Genomic DNA, 14779 nt, shown 5'->3' with positions numbered 1-14779 from the left:
ATATTTATGTCTATATAATTGCATATATACACACACAGAAACAGATGTGCGTGTGAATACACGCACACACACACTGACTTCGGCTTCTCTCCAATGCAATATGGATTGTGGTTTTTTCCTCCTGTTGCTGTTAAAGAGAGCAATTTTTCAAGTTTATACTGAATGTCACTCTATTTCATTTCCAAATATAATCTCCTGGAGAGAAGGTTTGCTTGCCCTATTTCCAATCTCTAAAGCTAATACACAAATTTATATTCCTTTCTCCCACTCGCTCTCCTAAATTAAGAGGCGTAATTACTAGGAGCGCTTGCTACAAGCGAATAAAGTGCCAAGGGAGAAGGAGCTGTCACTGCCGGACGCCTGCAGCAGCCACCTTCCCCTCCCCTCCTTGTCATGTGGTCCCCACCCCCAGGATCCTGCTTATGAGGCAGTTTCTATCTATCCCGTCAGCAGGACTCGTTCACTTGCAGGAAGCAACCCTTCCCCTCCCGCCAGGACAGTCTTAAAAAACAAATGACAAAATTACTTCAGCTGTCAAGGAACAGTTATCGATTGCAAACATCATTCCCCCCAGATGCACCTTACCTCTGTTCCTTGCTTTTCTGAACTAACAGAGAACACTGGGTTTTGTTACCGCCAGCAACGAAACACAGCTTTGTGATCTAAAATTTGGCTCCAAGGTCACTCTTCGCCATCACCACCCCGCTCCCACCCCCAGCAAGCTCACAAAAGGGAAGATTATAATAATAATCAGACTTAGCACTGAAATAGCATTTGTATTTTTGAAACACAGCATAGGTTTTAACAAATTAATCTAATCCAGAGGTTCCCAAACTGTGGTACGTGCGCTTGATATTCACTCAATTAATTTCACAATTTTAAAGGAAGTGGTACGTGAACCAATAAAGTTTAGCTGATCTAATCCAAGAGAGCCCTAATGAGCTTTCACCCACTCCCTTCTTTGCTCCTGATCTGCAAGGTTCATGGCTTTTCCCCCAAAACATCTCCTTCTACGCTGTGATGTTGCAGGCACATATTGGTGAAGTTGCAAACAAATTTATAGGCCCAATTCAACCCTGGTGCAGAGAGATGCAATTCCACTGGGAAAAATTTGAGTGCGTGTACATACAGACATGCATGTGTGTTACATAAAACTAGCTGTCCAAGAGTTTTAATACTTGGGCACAAAACCTCAGACCACTATTATAAGCAGAGTCTTAGAAGTTATGCAAAAAACAACAACAAACGAACAACCACCCACCCTCATTCTGGCTACAACTTAATGGAATGCTTTAGACAAACAGAGCTGGGGGAAGAGAGATGAGACAAAAGGACCTCCTCAGATGTAGAGTTCCCTACCCCCATCAACCAATAAATTGTAATTAGAGGTTCAAACCTAACAAGCTGTACTTACTATAATGTCACTCCAGCTATGGTTTTAATCTGCTGAGTTTTTGGTAGTTTCAGTCCCTTCCCAAATGCACGTTGTTGTATTCATGGTCTCTGGAATCGGTGTTAGAGATGACTGGTTGGGGATAAGTACGGCTGCCAACTTTCTAATTGCACAAAACGAACACCTTTGCCCCATCCCTTGCCCTGCCCCCACTCACTTCAGCCCCCTCTCTCTCCCTTGCTCACTCTCCCCCATCCTGACTCACTTTCACTGGGCTGGGACAGGGGGTTGGGGTGTGGTAGGGGGTGAGGGCTCCAGGTGGGGGTACGAGCTCTGGGGATGAGGGGTTTGGGGTGCAGGAGGGGGCTCCGGGCTAGGGCCAAGGGGTTTCGGTGTTGGCTAGGGCAGGTGGTTGAGGTACATGAGAGGGTGCAGGCTCTGGCTGGGGGTGTGGGCTCTGGGGTGGGGCCAAGGGGTTTGGAGAGGGGGAGGGGGCTCAGGCAGGGGGTTGGAGTGCAGGAGAGGGTGAGGGGTGCTGGCTCCAGGAGGGGGCTCAGGGCTTGGGAAGGGGGTTGGGGTGCAGGGTCTTGGAGGGAGTTAGGGTGTGGGAGGGGATTCCGACCTGGGACAGGGGGTTGGGGTGCGGGTTCGGGCTCCAGCCAGGCAGCAGTTACCTCAGGTAACTCCCAGCTGGTGGCGCAGCAGGGCTAAGGCAGGCTCCCTGCTTGCCCTGGCTCCACGCTGCTCCCGGAAGCCGTGGCATGTCCCTCTCTGGCTTCTAGGCGCAGGGGCAATCAGGGGGCTCCATGCGATGCCTGCACCTGCGGGCGCCACCTCCGCAGCTCCCACTGGCTGTGGTTCCTGGCCAATGGGAGCTGTGGAGCTGGCACTGGGGGCAAGGGCAGCACTTGGCACTTCCCTGATTGCCCCTGCACATAGGTGCCGGACATGCCAGCCGCTTCCAGGAGCTGCGCAGAGCCAGAGCAGGCAGGGAGCCTGCCTTAGCCCTGCTGCACTGCCAACTGGACTTTTAACGGCCCAATCAGCAGTGCTGAGCGGAGCTGCCAGGGTCCCTTTTTGACCAGGCATTCCGGTCGAAAACTGGATGCCTGGTAACCCTAGGGATAAGCACTACTGGGTGCTTCCAAGGGAATGAAGCTGACATCAGAAATTCAGGAAGGCCGAGTCGGGGGAGAAGTAACATCCTGAGCAAAGGAAATACTGGGGGCGTCTTCCTCGTAGAGCTAGGAGAAGCTGGCCTAGGCCAAGTGGGCACAAGGAGATTCTTAAGACCAGAGTGCTTGGCATGAACACATGCTCTTTCGTATTCCCATCTTCTCACTTCTAGAGAAAGGAGCAAACATAGATCCTCTCTCTCCTCTTTGCTTAGCTGCACTCCCATCTCCTATTGCCTGTTTTGTGCCCTCCAGCACCAACCATGGAGCCCATCTGCAACAGCGATGCATGCGTCAGCAAAAGCTTCTGAAACAACCATGTTCAAAACAATTCCCCCTTTCCAGCCTCTAACAGCTCATTCTGAAGGGGGATCATTTCCATGTTCATCAGCTCAGATCCTCTCAGCTGTTATCAGACCCGCTCCACCACTTTCACCAGCTTTTAGATGACTGTTTTCTTTAATTATCACAGAAAGCTCCTCCCGCCAGGGAGAGCAAAACAGCTGGTGTCCACTGAGAGCAAAGAAGCTCCAGAGTAATTAGACTTAAATGGCTGACACCTCCTTCCCATTACCCCTGGTTAGGAACAGGGTAACATTGAATAACAGTCTCTGCAGGGAACCTGACAAAGCTTCTGCAGTCATTAAGCCAGAATCCCATCTAATGCAGTCAGGAGCACCAGTGCATTGTAAGTCTTCCAGCTTCAGACAAAGCAGCAAAAGGGTGCTTTTTTTCCCAAGAGAATAGGATAAACCCCTCAAAGGAGTGGGGATGTCTGCTAAAATTGGGCCTCCTAGTAACTAATTCAGAACCAAAACCACCAATAAAGCTGCAGAGACGTTCCACTTCCTTATGTACAATGTTTGCTCAGTCCCAGCAGATTTTGTGCCCTATTCCTGATAATAAACAACAGAAGAACTGCCAATGCATCCCACCAAAGAACTGTGATTTGATGGTGGCTTACAAGTTCAATTATTTTAGTTTTTTCCATATCCGTTTTCTTGCCAGCAAGTCATTAAATAAGTGGTCCAAGTCAGATGCTCGAAGTCATCACTGTTGTTCCACAAACCCTTCCCAAGTACAGCTTGTGGAAGAGTTGATTCAGAAGCACTCAAGTTTTCCAATGAAATGAGCCATCACAAAAGCCTCTTGCTACAGCAAAGAAAGGGAGCACAACACAAAGAATAAAGCAGGTGCTTCCCATTTTATCCTGCAACATGTGCCTATGGTCCTCTTCAATCAACACGATCCTTACCAAAAGGAGTGGTCACAAAAAGAAAACCAGAAAGCAACACACCATTGAATACCATTGCTTTAGCCTGGGTGGCAAAACAGAAACCTGTTTTCCCAGCCTTTGGGACACATGTTCTGACTGCCATCAACAATAACCTCCTAGTCTCAGCACAAAGAGGAAGGGAAAATATAAAATGATCTGCAGTAGAAAATATTAGCACGAGAAGCAGCACCAACAGGACAGGGCCTGGCAAGAGCTTGCTTTTATACAGCCAGTCATTAGAGGTTAATGAAATATCCATAAATAAGTAAAAATTCTCCTGACAAGCCAGAGCCTGTAATACAACAAAGAGCTGTCAGCCTCAATTAAGCGACTCCAGAAAAGGTAGGACAAACCCATTCATTATTTACTAAGAGGTCATAGGAAGCGCTCTGCTATATGATCTTCTAGTCTCTGTGGATGAATGAGGTTTTTCAGCTTCGTCCAAAGGACTTTGTTGCCCTGACAGAACAGTTCAGAGAGACCCCCCAACTGCCACCACCACACCTTTGGCAGCGAGAAGCACAGACACTGCTGACAATCTATTCTAATGCCACAGAGACACAGTGCAGATGGAAGGTAAAATAAATAATGGGGAAGTGTCTTTTCCTGCACTCATTGATGAGTGCAAAGGCTAACAAGACACATTCTTGAAACCTCATTTTTAGACGTTAGCCTCCCTCCTTTTTTATACACCCACAATCATCTATGGGCATAAACAAAGGCACCTCGTCAGCTGTCTGATCTCTGGACACATCCACAGCACATTATCTCACCCGCTCCCATTAAATCAGATTGCTCAAGGGCTACATGTGCTCTGAAATGTTTGCAAAACTGCGTCCCAGAAAGTCAGAGGCCCATGTCAGTCCCACCGCAAGACAGGGGCCTCAGAGGCTCTTTCCTTTCCTGTAGGGGCCAGAAATAGGGAAAGAGGACCCAACAGCCATTCCTCCTACGCACTGAAGAAAGCAAAATGCCCTTCCCCAGTATAGCTCATAAATATTGTGGAAATGATGAGGGAGATGGGTCTGAGAGCTGCTTCTCCTCCCTCAGGATGACACAAGGAGGAGTTAAGGATTACTGCCCCTCCCCTGATGAGCAGTGGTCAGAGGAATTCAAGTTGTGCACTGTTTACATGCATGATCTCTGTGCAGAACTATCATGGCTGTCTCTCCAGGCTCCTTCTCTCTTCTAGGTCAGAGAGAAATGAAATCCCAGAAGAATCAAGGAACTCACACCTGATACCCCTCCCTCCCTCTCTCCCAGAAACAACCTAGTAGAGCAGAAAGTCCTCACTCCTCTCTAGAGGAAGCTTTAACTCAACTAATACAATCAAAACTTGTCACCCCGAGATAGTGCATGGAGAACGGAAAGGCTCTGTATTTAAAGAGCACTGACTTTGCTTTTCAAATCAGGGAACATCTTATAAAGCTCTCCACCCATACTCTTCTGCAGCACAAAGGAGGAAGTTCCTGGTGTTTCTGTTCTGGCATCATTTCAGTCATAATCCTGCATTGTAAAGGTCAGGGCATGTTGTGAACCATCGCCCAGTTTCTGAGTAGACATGAAGTTTTGGAGAGCAAGGCTTTCAAATGTGATCCTTTTCAGTGGAAAGCAAGATCTGTTACAGATCGTCTACTTCAGCATTGCAGGACATACCCTTTAGACCACATTCACCTGCCCTTAACAAGGAACACAATATTCCTCACAGCACCAATGTGTGCAAGTAAAACAAATACTCTTCACCAGATTGTACAGAAGCATCATGCCTCTCTCTACTGGCTAATCTACATGTATGTGAGCCCTGTGGCCCGAAGTTCTATGGTAAGGAGCTCTCTGCCCCTTCTATTGATGAGCAGGGGGAAGAATGGCCACAGAGCTGCTTCATCTGCATAAGCTTTTCTACACAGAATCCCAGATGCATGGAAGCTCCAGATAGGAAGGAGCTCTCTCCTCCTCTTCTCCCCTCCCACATCCAATGTATAAATGAAGAGGGGGAAGAATGGCTATACAGAGCTTCATCTGCATACGCTTTCTACCCAGAATTCTTCCAGTGACAGTTTGTGAGTCACAGTCACTAATATGCAAACTCAGAGTTGTGTATTACAACTGGCAGAAGAGGGGAAAGTGTTCCTTGTGTTGTGACAAGGAGTGCATTGCCATTGGCAAGGACTCTGCTCAAGGGTCCCATATACTACTGGTTCCACACCACTGAGAATCCTGTGCTGTTGAGAAGACTCCTCAATGGCAGATAAAAGAGGCAGCTGTTCAGTGCAGTGCAATGTAGACAGGGATCCTGGCTGAAGCTGCAGAGGACAGCAGCAGAACTGAGTGAACTCTGGAGAATCAACTCGTACCCAGCCAAGTAAGCTGAAATTACTACAGCTGGGTTAGGTGGAACCATCTCAGGTCAAGACCAGGCAGCACTTCCCAAGGGACTGGACTAGAGACAGGTCTGTGTCCATCTGAGTGCACCGCACGGCTTGGACTACACTACCCTTTGATCCAAACCATGAATGGGGTTTAGCAGATGGGGAAAGGTAAAGTGACATGGTAAGGGAACATTTGCCTCCTGGATGTTCACAGCAGCACGTAGGGAACAGAGTTAATGGACTACTGCCAAAATCATCATGGAGGAGTGTTTTATTTATCATTCATACAATTATGCTGTTGTGTTTTCCCAAGTTGATGCTGTATTCCCTTTTCGCCCAATACGTTTGTTTTGTAGGCAGACACAGTGATGGTGAATGGGAAAGTAGTGCCTATTCAGGGCTCCCAGGGAAGGTATTTAATGATCCCAGAAATTATGGGTATTGGGAGGAGCCAGTGGTGTTTGTTACCTAGGCGTTCCTCTTAAAACTCTCTGAACCCAACTCTTGTTGGTGCCAACACCTGGGAGAAGGGTTACATAGAGGGTAATAGTTTATTACTGCTACAACTACTGGAGTTGTGCTGTTGCCTTAGGCAGTAGTGGTCTGTCTGTGCTTTTGCCCTGACGATTAAGGGTTCAGTCTCCACTGACAATCCTTGATGGGAGGGTCATTACACAACGATGGATAAGTCATGATCTGAAACTGCATTAAATCACACCAGCAGCATCTGACCACAGTGCCAAGATGTCAGTTCTAACCCCACAATCACAGGAGCATCCTTCCTCTTCCAGCCGTTCAGCCACACTGGACTGTGTTCTTGTTCGAACTCACAAGCTCAGGTTTGGTCAGAACCTGAGTGAGAGATCTAGGAAAACCTAAGTACTGAAGGAAGTGGTGTTTGTGAATGAGTAGCTGAGACTTTTCAAACAGCACTAATCTAATATTCCAGAATAATCACAGTAGGCACTCTGCTGTAGAAGATGATGCTTTCAAAGAGGTAAAATTGAGACCTTGATCATTAGAGATTATCAAAGAATCATCTTCAAGAGTCGGGGAGGGATGTCCTAACCTCAGTGTCCTCACCAAGTTCCTGCAGATGCTCTTACAGGTGCAGGCACTAGGAGGGAAAGACAAGTTAACAGATTTTCAAGTCTATAGGTTTTTCATTCAGTCCAATTAATGAAATATTCCTTTTTGCTATTGCTAATTATCAAGTTTGCCTTGTTTGTGAAAGTCCATTAGGGAGAACACAAATAACCCCAATCAGTTCACTGGTTTCGCTATATAACAAACTCCCAAAAGGCAGAAATATCAGCTATGTAAAGAAGGTGGATTTTATTATTAAAGCCTCCTATTACTCTGGGGGTTTGCTTGCAGAGGTACTACTTACTGAACAAACCTTTCACAGACAGCGCATTCAGCAAGTAGGGAGGAATGGGTGAAGAGCCCAGACTGAAACCGCACAGCCAGCAGTATTCTCATTATTCCTGTTTATCCCTGTGCACAGAGAGATTGCGCTTACAGGATGACACTCACCCCTGTGCAGAACACAAGGCCTGTGCACCACTAAAGCCTTCAGAATAGGCCTAAGGGGATTTCAGTGGAGCTGGTCCATCGGAAGAGGTGAATTTCACCCATAATGAGGGAACTTGGGGTCATGGCTGCAGTAGCTTATCAACTCAGACATCAGAAAGACTCAAGAGCATCATCTTCCAACTCCTACGTTTTGATAGAAAGGACTGAAGCCTCAAAATCCAGGTGAGATGTGACTAGTGAAATATCTACCTGGTAAAGAAAGGAAAGTGCTCATGAATTATTTTGAGATACAACTTCGAAAAGACAGCGAGGAATCATGCATCACCAGGATCCTGAAATTATACCTCCACACAACTGAATCATAAATGACCAGAGATTCCAAGAGCTCTCAAGCAATCAGAAGCATCTTGAATAAAGCAAGTACTACTTCATTACTCTAGAGCAGCAGGCTCCCCAACAATATTGTTAGGATCTGAGAACAATAATACTAAGTTATAACAATCAATTCTATGATACCACAGCCAGACTCCTGGATGGAAACGCAGCACTAAGCCAACACTGCAACAACTCTGTTACACTACAGTGAAGCTTCCAAGGGTGGACATGAAGCACTGAGGCAAGACTGAATGACCACAGCCACATTTTTTACAATGAGATTGATCTTCAAGAGCATAATTTGAGCTAGAGCCACCATAGAGTCCGATTTCAGAGTAGCAGCCATGTTAGTCTGTATCCGTAAAAAGAAAAGGAGTACTTGTGGCATCTTAGAGACTAACAAATTTATTAGAGCATAAGCTTTCATGAGCTACAGCTCACTTCATCGGATACAGTGTCCCTTTCCACATGCCATAGCTGCCTTTCCCATGAGGAGCCAGGAGCCCAAGAAGAAAGAGAAAGGCGCTCTCTGCTTTGGAAACTACTCAAGTGCTTTCCACTGCTGCATTGAAGTCCTTAACCCCATGTCAGCTGTGATTGTCTTCAATGAGAAAATGTAAACTGTCCTGCTCAAACCAAATGGTACTGCCGAGTTCCATAAAACTTTAATGTTAATGGTTCCAACAGCAGGTTCATTTGTGTAATGGGACTTTTAAACAGACAGTTTATTTCTTTTTAATTTGAGGAGAATGTACTGTTTGATCCCATGTGCCTAGATGGATTTTTAAAACAGAAATAAACCAGTACAATCGAATGACAGAGTCTCCTCTTCTAACTTAATTAAAGTAGCACTGATACACCAGCATGTGAAAGCGTAGCATGCTGATCCCCTCCCTGTGTCATACGTGATTTATTCACCTATTCACATTCACCTATTCAAGGTCCTGATGTTTCCCTGTCTCTGTTCATTCCATCCCCAGTAATATACAACAGATGTTTTTGATTTTGCCAGTGTCTTGTGTACTGAGCATGAATTTCCAGAGATGGAACTTGAAGCAAATGCAACAAAACCAGCAGAGGGAATTTTGCAAGGGAACATTCATTTAATCTGCTAAAACAGGAGTCAGAAATAGATGCTGTTTCCATGCCTTACAGGTTAGTATACACCACTCCACAGGGAACAGAGAGGGGCAAGTTTCCTATGAATGTTATAATGGGTACAGAGGCTGAGCTCTTATCTAGGAATAGTACTAGGGTAGATATATTCTCAGAATCATTGTATTTCTTTCCCTTCCCCTAAGAAAGAATTTACCCTGAGAACTATGGCTCCACATCTAGGTAGAATGGAAGGGGGGGGGAGGGGGAAGAGAAGAATCAGACACCCCTCCTACAATATATAGCTTTTCCCCCTTCCCATCAGTCCAACTTCCTGAAGGAACAGAACTGCAAGGGAAAGTGCAAAATCATACCCCTAATTTAAAGGATAAGGGCAGGAGAAAGATTGCAGGGGTAAGATTGTGCAGGGGAAAGATTGCCTTCTTAAATTTTCCTTTAAGTATCTCTCTCTCTCTCAATACATGTTTCTAGTCCGCCAGTCAGCATGGCATTTAGGTTATAGTACGCCAAGGGATCATAAACAACGATCTCTTATCAGATTCAATGCACATGACTGAGGAGTTAACGTTTCTCCTGGTGAGCAGAGTTCACAATGCTGTTCTAGTGGTAATGATGGTATTGGATCCTCCTCTCTTTACCATTCTCCCTTCTCTTCTGCCTCATGCTGTTCATTCCCCGTTTCAAATTATAATATTCTTGTATTGATCTCTACAGCACAACCAACAACTTGCTTAACTGATTGATCCTATCGCTTCTGCTCTACTCATGAAGACCTTCATTTGTATCACAGGTACCGTTACGGATATTGTTAATTCTTCCTTAACTTCTTGAATTTGCCCATCTAAATTTGAATACGTGTTGGTTATTCCAGGTATAAAGAAGCCTAGTTTAAATACTTAAACTATCAGGAACTTTTTCAAATTTCCATCCAATCTTTCCCCTTTGTATCTAACCTATTATATTATCTCATCTGGGATTAGTTTTTGCTGTATTTTTATAACCACATTCATGCTTTTCAATCCGATTTTAGCACTGGATACTGCACTAAACTGCCTTACTACATGTTTCTTAAGACCACATTGTTGTTAAATTGAATACCCAGGTAGTCATCTGTCTTGATTTTGCTAGACTTATAGAAGAAGCTAGGACTTGTAGAAGATATTACGGAGATTTGTTGTCATCTAAATTAGTTTGGAAACCAAAGCCTTGCATTCTCATAGAAGTTGACCTATCTCACTGATCATTCCTTTTTTGCAGCTTGTGTCTGAAAAACAAAAGGAAAAAAAACCCTGTCCTTCTACAGCCATCTTCCCAGCATGGGTGATGATCTACACAGGGTTCTATACTAGCTTCAGTTTTATTTATACCTGCAGCAGTTTAGTGCTCTAATTCCTATGGATTTAACTGCCAGCTATTTGTAAATGATCTGGAGGCTTTATCTGTCTCTTAGAACCTTCACCTTTATCACTCTTGTTGTCCTGGTGATATTCCTAACTGCGTGTTTGATCACCTTTCATTATTAAATATGGATACAATGGACATTTTATTTCTTAGCCCTAATCCCCAGCTACCCACCATAGGTCTTTCTATTTTGAGGTTTACTCTTCTGTATTATCACTCCTATTACACACAGACTAAAATGTGGGAGTTTCTTTTGAGTTTCAGCTGGTATTTCACTCAAATATCAAATCCAAGACAAGACTTGTAGGATCCTCTATTTACTAAATGTTTCTAATCTATGGATTTCTGCTGCCTAACCCTGGTGCATGCTGGTTCTTTCTCAGCTCAGTTTCTGTAATGGTCTCTACATCTCTTTGCAGTTCATAATTATTGCAGAACCAAAAAAAAAAAAAAAAAAGCTGTTAACTTCAGTTTCACTATTCCTGTTTCTTCTATGTTCTTTCCTTAATTAAGCGTTCATTTTGGTTACCCCTAAAGACACAAATACAGCTTAGCATTTTGAAATTTAAGGCACTTCACATTGCTACACCTTCATCATACTCATTATATGATTTGGTCCCAGGGCTATTTCCCAGCTTGTAAATCACCGTGTCTTTGTACTGACCTTTCTATGTACTCTCTCTATCCCTCTTCCATCATTTTCTTAATTTCTTCTGTTGTGGCCTCCAGTTCCTCTAATTTATTTTGTTAGTTACATTTCCAAATCTCCTTTGCTTCCCACCCTGCTCAGCAACACTTCTGACTCCCCTACCTGGAGTCTTTAATCTTTAGAAAGGTAAAAAAGAGAATCCTTTCCAATCACCAGTCTGAAGCCTTCAGAGCTCACATTTGCCCTGGAAGCCATGCTGTCTTTCTGAGACAAAAGCCTGAGATGCTCAGAGCATTTCTGGAAAACAAAAACACAGGCACACTTGTTTGATACCCAAACACCAACATCACTTCCCTCAGAGATTAAATGGTGAAAAAAGTCTAGACACAAATGCCACCTGCTAAAGGGACTAAAGGGAGAGGGAGATCACAGACCCCAGCCACTATTTGGATAACGTGCCTGAGCCAGATAATTCTGTCATGAGTACAAGAGGATATGAGTGAAGGGAAACAAAGTCAGGAAGTCAAAAAAAAAAAAAAAAAAAAAAAAAAACCTTCTCCAAAGAATACTTGTGTGTATGCCTCAGCAAAGGGAAACGGCAATCAGACTCATGCACTGTCAACCCAATATGCCCACAAACAGCATTAAACTAAATTGCCACATATATAAACATCCTGGAATCACAAACTTAGGGAACTATAAGTCTTGATGAACACACTGAACGATCCCTGATAAACGAGCAAGTTGTAGAGAAAGCTATTCAAGAGTACTAACTTATTTCAAAAACTCCTTAGTTGACATAATCAGCAAAACAAAACTTGCAGAAAAATGGGTTGAAAAGAACAAAATAAAAGTTTCTTTCAACAAGAACAAACCAGCTGAACTTTTTTCTTGCAAAATCAGGAACAAATGGTCACCCAGTTTTGGTCAAGTCCTGACAGACTGGCTGACGACCATCCTGTAATCAGATGCCACACAACTCCTCTTCAGAAAGTCACACACGCACAATGGGAACACAAACACCCCAAAAAGGCAAAATAAATAACTTAAAGGAAGTGGGAAAGAAAATCAAAGTTCCATTATAATAATTAAACAACTCAACGATGGAGGTATTTTCTCTTAAATGAGAAAATAAATTCTAGGTTCAAGTTCCCTGAAGGGTGTAAAATATGAGAGCGTGTTTTATGGCTTAATCACAAACTCATTTCTCCAGCCACTACTGGCCATGTCTAATTAGGGTGAAGTATGTTAATGATAGCAGCACAGCCCAGAGACGTCTTCAGTTGCGATATTAATTGCATTTAGGGAAAGAAGCGTGAATTGTGCTTATACAAGCTAATTAGTATGGGTTTGCTAATTAATACTGGAAAGTCAAACTGCCTTTGTCTTGTCAACTGCAATTAGCGGGAGCTGTTTAATTTCTTTTTTTCCAGTAGTAAACTGATTTTTAGCAGAGAAATAATTGAATCATGTGCTGCAATACACTATGCCAGTTAGCTCAGCATGTCCATTACACTTTTTGATACAGTGCGTTTTGGCAGCAAGCAGCACATGCCACAACTCTTCTAGAATTCTCTGGGCCCACGTGACGCCCTGAAACAGGGCCCCTCTCCTCCTGGCAGCGTACACCACGCAGTCACTCTAGTCCAGGCCACTCTCACAGTTTGCACTAATGCTGAAGAGGCTTTGATTTAATATCCGGATGTCCAGAATGAGTTACCTACCATGGGCCCATAGTAGAATATCTACAAACACCCTCTCAGACCCATTGGTGAGACAAAATCTGTTACACCACTGAACTCAGAGCACATCATTTCATCTTCACCATTGTGAGCAGTGTGGGAGAACTATTAGCACTTATAAAGGTGGTTGCAGAGATGTCACCTGCAAAGCATCCTATCCCAATCAGCAGCCCAAAGACCCACTGGATTGTGTGATAGTACCTGACAGGTGTTTATTCCATCTTACGTACAGCCATAGACCAAGCTCATGCAGAGACTAGCTGGTGAAAAGCAATATCCACTTCTGTCAGAAGATAGGGTACGAAGCAGCCTTTTTGTATCTTCCCAGCCACAGAAGCTTAGCATCAAACTAACAAGAGGAAGATCACTGCTAAATAATGGGGAGGGAGATAAAAGGGAAGGGAGATGTAAGGAATCCAAATCAGGGCAACAACTGCTGAAGTGTCAATTTAAAATGAGTCTGAAAATAAGGCCACCTAGGTGAGAGAGAGAGTTGGAGAAACATGCCAGGAGAGAACATTTCTTCAGTAGCAGGGAGTGTGATGGGGACGATGCTACAATCCTTTGAGTCCTCAGGTGGTCTAAAATGGAATGGAAGCATCCAAAGGGAACATTACCATGTCACCCCTAAACAAATAAAAGTAGTGACACATGCCTTTCCAAGAGGGAGATGTTATTTGTGGAAGGAGGGGAAACATTTGCAAAGCCAACCTCCATTTCTGAAGAGGAGCTACAATAAATTAGCTTCTTTCAAATGGGATAGGAGGATGGGAAAGAGAAAACAGACCGCATGCCCTGCTATGGAACAATTTTCTCAGGTCTACTGAATGAAACTCACCAATCTAAATAATGCTCATATCTCAGCACTCTGCAAACCATACTCCAAACTACCATAGCCTAGGGCCAGAAGTCAGGACCCTCTTCCTACCAGACTGGCATAGGCTCTGTGAGGATGACCACAAGACCTCCAGTGTTCTAGTTAAATTAAAATTTCACAAGAATATACACTGGGCACTGCTTACTCCTGTATCCCCCTCCTCAACAATAGTGCACAACAGCTTTTCACGTATAAACACAATGAACTAAACTTTCCCAATCTTATCTGCTCGCACACTTAGTGCTCCAAACTGTCTATGGCAGATATGCAACTGAAAACTGGAGCCAGAGTAATTTTTGAGATGCTTACAAAAACCACACCGAACCTGGAGGATGTAACAATTTTCTATTCTTATGTCCAGTGAGCACAGGCCCAGTGCTAAATGCACTGAATTTAAAATTGAGAGCCCATGTAATTTAGAGACTAGATGATAAATGGAATTAATACTGTTTTCTCTGGAGATCTCAGCTCACATCTGACTCAAGTCACAGTGAAATTGACTAAATCTTCAAAAAGATCTGTCCACATCACCCAGCCACCGCACCGTTTGACACAACTGGCGGTCTCTGATCTATTACACTTTTTGATACAGCTGGGTCTCTGTTTATGGAAAGTGCAATATTGGAACAGCAACGAGCGACACAGCCAGACTAAGAGGCATTGACAGAGGTGTGCCAACTCATTACAAGAATAGCAAGAAGGTTGAAGATCAAGACCAACGTGCATTAGCAGAGTTGTGTGGAGGCCCATAGAAAGATAACAGAAGCGTCGGATAGCAGTTGGGTTTCTGACCAGAGGGTTCTTCAGCACCTGCTGACCGTTGCCAGTCCTACATGTTCACTTTCATGAGTGTTAAAATTCACTCTATTT

The 14779-nt window shown here is 44.1% G+C and overlaps 1 protein-coding gene across 5 annotated transcripts in view; it reads right to left on the bottom strand.

Moving 5' to 3' along the window:
- Positions 1-14779, bottom strand: part of MAD1L1 (mitotic arrest deficient 1 like 1) — a 553489-nt gene that overhangs the window by 241117 nt on the left and 297593 nt on the right. The window lies entirely within an intron of this gene.

This window comes from Natator depressus, chromosome 10 (genome assembly GCF_965152275.1).
Source record: "Natator depressus isolate rNatDep1 chromosome 10, rNatDep2.hap1, whole genome shotgun sequence".
NCBI classification, from domain to species: Eukaryota; Metazoa; Chordata; order Testudines; family Cheloniidae; genus Natator; species Natator depressus.
This window is presented reverse-complemented; position numbering and strand designations above follow the sequence as displayed.